Genomic DNA, 7,500 nt, shown 5'->3' with positions numbered 1-7,500 from the left:
GCCTAAGTCAACCTATGAAATGAGCGGGCGGGCACTACGCCGGCCAAAGAGGCGGGATGCGCAAGCCGTGTATCGATTGGGTGGTAGGTGCATTTAGGCACATCTTCATATTTCTGCCATGCCAATGCCATTTTTATGGCTTGTAAATTCATACAATGGTCCCCTAAGCCTTCATGTGAAGTCTCATGGCAAGACGACTCGTTTTCTATTTTTCATGATTTTTGAAACTTTTTGGGGTTCGGGATTTTTTAAAATTTTTTTAGAAGGATTTTTGGGCCCAAATTTGGTAGACGTGATCCTTGTATTTTTTTTGGTATGCACACAAAATTTCACCTAAAAATTCGAAGTGGATAAGATTTTGTGACCATTTGAAAAAAGTGTCCCCATTTCAGACACTTGAATGGCTATTGGTAGCAAAACTATAAAATCTCAAATGCTTTTTAAGGGGGTGTGAGTTCTTGAGGTTTGATGAGGGATAGGGGGCTAATATAAGGGCCAAGTACCAGCACCCATCGCACATCATGTGCGCACACCCCCGGCCCCCTAATCACCGGAACCCCCAATGCTGCCAATCAGGTTGTCCGACGATGGTGCCCCGGGCGAAAAAAATGCGGCACCAACACATGCACGAGCCCAGCATGTGCACCGTGGCTCAAAATTGAACTTTGGCCAAGGCCTCGACCATCAATGGCAGATGATGGTGCATGGTGATGGTGTCACGGGCTCTGACCTTAGACTCAAAATCCGTGCGGCCTTAGGCTTGGAATCTCCTCCTTTATGCCTAAGTCAGCCTAAAACACAAGCGTGCGGGCACTACAACAATGGGAAGGGTTGATTACGCAAGTTAAAGAGAAATAGGATAACAAGGTAGAATGCTGGAATATGCTGTATATTCACTGAAATATAAGTGTTTGATGGTGTATAAATAAGGGTGGAGTAGCCCTCTATTTATAGTTGAGGCTCCAGCTACACTTAATGGCAATATCCCTAGAATAAAGGCTAAAATCATGGGATTATATAGATTACAATCAATCAGGATTATAACTCCTAATTTCTAGGGTCAACCAAATCTGCCTGCTGATCTTGCATTCTTCCAGAAGCTTCCCTTGAGTGTCCAGCACCTTAGGCCCTTCTGGATGTGCTGCGGGCAGCTTGTATGCCAGGCCTTGGCCTCATCGGCTGGCCTGCAAGCTTGGTGGGTGTTCTGACCTCATCTCCTAGACCTTGAGCGCAAATACCCGCCAGTGCGCCTGGTCTGCGGGCCTCAACCTCTGGCTCACTAGCTGGTGCGCCTGATGAGCCTGGTGCGGCCGCCCAAGGTGTGACATTCTCCCTCACCTGATTGCTCAACGCCATCATTGCATCTTCTATATGGTACTGCTTGATCTGGTCCCTGAACTGTCATAAGTCCTCTGCTGGTTCCCAGCTCACCTCACTATCTGGAAGTCTCTTCCAGCGTGCCAAGTACTCTTGTCTTGGTTGATAGTTCTTTTGTCTCACCTCCCGGTCAGCTATGATGCTGTGGACCTCCTTCTCATATGAGGCCCTTGCTCCCAATGGTGCACGCTTTGACTCTGCCTGTCCTGGATCTCCCTCATCCTCATAGAACGGCTTGAGCATGCTCACATGGAACACCAGGTGTACCCTCAGCTTAGGTGGCATATCCCGCTTGTAGGCAACCTTGCCTACCCTTTTGACTACTCGAAAAGGCCCTTTATACCTCCAGACTAGGCCTTTGTGCAGCCCCTTGTGGCGTACAATGGAATGCAGCTTCACCAATACCAAGTCTCCAACCTGGAACTGCATGTCCCACCTATTCTGGTCTACCCACTTCTTTGACCTCTTGGCCGCCTTGTGTAGACAAACTCTGGCCAAGTCAGTTTGCTCCTGCCATGCCTTGGCAAACTTTTATGCTGCTGGATTCGGCCCTGTATAACCTGCAGCAATCGAATCGGGTGTTAGTGGTTGTTGCCCTATCACAACCTCAAATGGGCTCTAGTTCGTTGCCTCTCTCCTTTACAAGTTGTAGCAAAACTGCGCAACATCTAGCAGCTTTGGCCAGTCCCTTTGTATGGCACTCACATAGTGCCTGAGGTAGACCTCCAATAGTCCATGCACATGTTCTGTCCGCCCATCGGTCTGTGGATGCATGTTGGTGGAAAAGTTCAAGTCTGACTTCAATAGCTTGAACAACTTAGTCCAGAACCTGCCCGTGAAATGCCCGTCCCGATCACTAACAATGGTCCTCGGCACTCCCCAGTACTTAACCATGTTCTTCAGGAACAATCGAGTTGCCTCTTCGGCTGGGCACTCCTTGGTTGCTGGAATGAAGATTCCATACTTGGAAAACCTGTCCACCACTACCATGATGCTTCCAAACCCTTTTGCTTTGGGTAGACCGACTATAAAGTCTAGAGAAACACTCTCCCATGGTTGTTCTGGCACTGGCAATGGCTCTAAAAGACCCCCTAGTTTCTTGAGCTCCACCTTGTCCTGTTGGCACATAAGACAAGTCTTCACATAGGCCTCCACATCGTCCCTCATGTGCGGCCAGTAGTACCAGTCCTCGATCAACACCAAGGTGCAGCTCACTCCTGGATGTCCAGCCCACCTTGAGTCATGACATTCTTGCAAAACTTCATTGCGAAGCTTCCCGTGCTGCGACACAAATAGTCTACTGCCCCTGGTGTACAACAAGCCATTCTACAACCAAAATCGCCTAGTCTTACCTTACTGGGCGTACTCCATGAGAGCCTTTGCTGTAGGATTATGTGCAAGTCCCTCCTTGATGCACGACACTAGTGACCCCTCTGGTTGGCTAATGGCAGCAAGGTTAACCTTCTTGCTTAGGGCGTCTGCCACTAGGTTCACCCGTCCTAGCTTGTACTCCATCTGAAAGTCAAATTCTATAAGAAAATCTTACCATCTCACCTGCTTGGGGGATAACTTCTTCTGCGTCTGGAAGTAGCTGGTCGCCATATTGTTCGTCCTAACCATGAACCTCGACCCCAACAGGTAATGGTGCAAAGTGCACAAGCAGTGCACCACTACAATCATCTCCTTCTCTTAGACTGTGTACTTGCATTCAGTCTCGTTCAGCTTCCTACTCTCGAATGCGATTGGATGTCCCTCCTGCATCAACACGCCCCCTATGGCATAATCGATGCATTTGTATGCACCTTGTACAGCTTGGCATGGTCTGGCAAGGCCAAGACTGGCTCTTCGGTCACAGCCCATTTCAACCTGTTAAAGGCTTCCTGGCACCCTACGCTACACTTCCATGCCCTCCTTTTCTTGAGCAAGTTAGTAATGGCGTGGCTATTGCTGAATGGCTTTTGATGAAGCACCTGTTGTAGTTAGCCAGTCCAAGGAATGATCTCAACTCATTGACCTTGGCCAGTGGTTGCCACTATAGGATGGCATGCACCTTGCCTTTATCCATGCATATCCTGCCACCTCCCACTATGTGGCCAAGGAACGGGATCTCCTGCTAGGCAAATGAGCACTTCTCCCTCTTGACAAACAGCTTGTGCACCCACAACACCTCGAACACCTATCTCAAGTGGTCTACATGCTCTCCCAAACTCTGGCTATGGATCACAATGTCATCCAAATAAACCATAACAAATCGATCAAGGAACAATTGAAGTACCCTGTTCATAAGGGTGCAGAATGTTGATGGGGCGTTCGTAAGTCTGAAAGGCATCACCAAAAACTCATACAAACCATACCGAGTGACACATGCTGTGACACATGCTCTCTTTGGCTCATCTCCCTCCATGATCCTAACTTGATAGTAGCCCGACCTCAAATCTAGCTTGGTGAACCACCTTGCACTCCCAAGTTGATCAAACAAGTCCGCAATGAGTGGGATGGGGTACTTGTTCTTGATGGTCAGCTTGTTCAAAGCCTGATAGTTTATGCACAGTTACAACAACCCATCATGCTTACGTTGGAATAGAACCGATGCACCATAGGGTGCATTCGATGGCCTGATGAAGCCAGCATCAACTAACTCTTTGAGCTGCTTCCTCAACTCCTCCAACTCTGGTGGAGACATTCGGTAAGGGGCTCTAGCTGGTGGCTTGGCCTCAGACACTAGCTCGATCTTGTGGTGCACCTCTCTCTTAGGTGGTAGCTTACTAGGCAGCTTTGCGGGCATCACATCGCTAAAGGTTTTTAGCACCTTTAGCACCTCTAATGGTGATTCGGTCTCTTTCTCCCTTGGCTCATCATATTTCAAGGCTGCCAAGAAGGTGTCTTCTTCCCTGCTTACCGCCTTGGCAAATTGGATGGCTGACACCACCCGCGACCCAACTTCAGACCCTCTCCTCAATGGCACTAGGCATTGGCACCGTGCATCCAAGATGCAAACAGAATCGACAAAAGGCACAAGGAGGGCATTAATCGAAACAAGGAAATCCAACCCAATCACAAACTCATAGTCGTCAAGGGGTATTACCTCTACGGTTTCCTTGCCTTTCCAGTCTCCAAGCTGCAACTCCACTCCCCGTGCTATTTCAATGGCTGGAACCTCCTTGGAGTTCACTGTTTTAATGGTACCAATCCCTTTCTGCACCTTTAGTCCGAGCTTTTGAGCTCCATCACCTGAAATAAAAAGATGTGAGGCACCTGTGTCCACCAATACGCTCACCTTCTGACCCGCAACCATCAGATCTATAAATATCAAGCCTTTTGGCTTATGGCTCCCCTTACTCTAATGACCCAAGCTTTGCTACCCCTGACTCTGGCTCCTCATCAGATCCTTATCTACAGTAGCTAGCTTGCCCTTTTACGGGCAATTGCGTGCTATGTGGCTCCTTCCACATAGGTAGCATGCTAGTGGCTCTCAGTCTCCCTTTGCTTTCAACTTGCTTGCTGGTGGCTTCCTCTCTCCATCCTTGGTTGAACGGTCTCGGTCTCCATCCTTGGACTCCCAGTCACGATTTGGACTGCTTCTTTCGGTCCCTGTCGTCCCTACCTTTACCTTTGGGCTTGGAAGACTCGAACTTGTTCAGAGGCTTGAACTCTATCAAAGCCTCGAAAGTAGTCATGGCTTTAGCCACGGCTTCAGCCCATCCATGATAGCAAGGCATTTTTCTCACCTAGATCTAAGATCTGTAGCATTAGTTCAGAGAATTTCTGGACATACTCCCTTATGTCCCCTTGCTGGCTAAGCCAGCATGACTTTGCCCACGCTTCATCATCGGCATACTCCGGGTAAAATTGCTCTCTGAACTCCTTTTGGAACTCTGCCTAGGTTCCAATCTTGGCGCTCTCATGCCTAACATCATCACACCTGTACCTCCAACATAATAGGGTTACATCAGTGAGATACATAACAGTGGTGCTTACCTTTATCACCTCGTCTTGAATGCCCATGGCCTGGAAGTACTGCTCCATACCCCAAAGGTAGTTGTCTACTTCCTTAGCTGCCTTAGTCCCCTTAAACTCCTTAGGCTTGGGGACATCCAATCTGGACTTGGACACTCCAGCAAACATGCAATTCCCAATGGCAGTCTTGCAAGCAACGAGCTCACTACTAAGCTCCTCCATTCGCTAGCGCATGGCCTCCATGCCATCTCGCAAAGTCAGCACTTCAGCTTTCAGGGCCCCATTCTTTTGGGTGAACATGTCCAAGCCTTTGTTGAGAGCAGCTTGCAACTCACTTTGGATCTCCTCCCCCATGGAATTTAGTGATGTAATGTGACTCTCTACCTCTTCAAGCTTTTCCCCCATGGAGCCCATGGTCACCTCCACCTTGGCCAGCCTACCGTCCATGGTAGACTAGATATCTCTAGAATTGGCTTTCCTACCTCTTCCACGCCCATGCTCCTAGGCCTCTGGTTATTGGTTAGCAGCGTCACTTCGGGATGCCATCTCCTCAATCACGATCTAACCTGCACAACACAAACACGTAGAATCAAACTTGCACTGATACCAACTGTCACGGGCTCTGACCTTAGACTCAGAATTCGTGCGGCCTTAGGCTTGGAATCTCCTTTTTTATGCCTAAGTCAACCTAAAACACAAGTGTGGGGGCACTAGAATAATAGGAAAGGCTGATTACCCAAGTTAAAGAGAAACAGGATATCAAGGCATAATGTTGGAATATGTTGTATATTCATTGAAATAGAAGTGTTTGATGGTGTACAAATGAGGGTGGAGTAGCCCTCTATTTATAGTTGAGGCTTTAGCTTACACTTAATTGCAATATTCCTAGAATAAAGGCTAAAATCATGGGATTATACAGATTACAATCAATCAGGATTATAACTCCTGATTTCTAGGGTCAACCAAATCTGCCTGCTGATCCTGTATGCTTCCAAAAGCTTCCTTTGCATGTCCAGCACCTTGGGCCCTTCTATATGTGGTGCAGGCAGCTTGTATGCCAGGCCTTGGCCTCATGGGCTGGCCTGCAAGCTGGAAGGGCGTTCTGACCTCGTCTCCTAGGCCTTGCATGCAAATACCCGCCAGTGCATCTGGTCTACAGGCCTCAACCTCTAGCTCACCTGCTAGTGTGCTTGATGTGTCGGCACACCCGTCCAGGGTGTGACATTCTCCCCCACCTAATTGCGTAACGCCCTCGTTGCATCCCTGCATGGTATTGCCTAATCTGGTCCTCGAACAACCATAAGTCCTTTACTGCTTCCTATCTCGCCTCACTATTTGGAAGTCTCTTCCAATGCACCAAGTACTCTTATCTTGGTTGATAGTTCTTCTGTCTCACCTCCCGATCAGCTATGATGCTCTGGACCTCCTTCTCATATGAGACCCTTGCTCCCAATTTTACCCGGAGTATGTCGATGATGAGGCACAAGCAAAGTTACACCGACCTAGCCAGCAAGGGGACATAAAGGAATATGTCCAACAATTCTCTGAACTGATGCTACAAATCTTGGATCTAGGCAAGAAGGATGCCTTATTTGCTTTCATGGATGGGCTAAAGCCGTGGGTGAAGCATGAGCTACAACAGAGGGGAGTTCATGACTTGGCTAAAGCCATGACTACTGCCGAGGCCTTGATAGAGTTCAAGCCTCTAAACAAGTTCGAGTTTACTAAGCCCAAGGGTAAGGGCAGGGACGATAGGGATTGGAAGAAGCAATCCAAAGGGAAAGATCGTGATCAAAAGTCCAGGGAAGGGGATCGAGACCGTTTAACCAAGGATGGCGAGAGGAAACCACCAGCAGGCTAGTGGAAAGCAAAGTGGGACCAGGAGCCACTAGCATGCTACCTATGTGGAGGGAGCCACATAGCACGTAATTGCTCGCAAAAGGGCAAGCTGGCTACTGTAGATGAGGAGTTTGACAAGGAGCCAGAGTCATGAGCAGCAAAGCTTAGGTCGTTGGTGCTCAATGCTATCTAGAGTAAGGGGAACCGCAAGCCAAAGGGCTTGATGTTTATGGATCTGATGGTTGTGGGTCAGAAGGTGAGTGCACTGGTGGACACAGGTGCCTCACATCTTTTTATTTCAGGTGATGGAGCCCGAAAGCTCAGACT

Source organism: Durio zibethinus, chromosome 8, assembly GCF_047325235.1.
Source record: "Durio zibethinus cultivar Kanyao isolate XHJ-2024 chromosome 8, ASM4732523v1, whole genome shotgun sequence".
NCBI classification, from domain to species: Eukaryota; Viridiplantae; Streptophyta; class Magnoliopsida; order Malvales; family Malvaceae; genus Durio; species Durio zibethinus.
The sequence above is the reverse complement of the archived record's forward strand: the minus strand, read 5'-3'. Positions refer to the sequence as shown.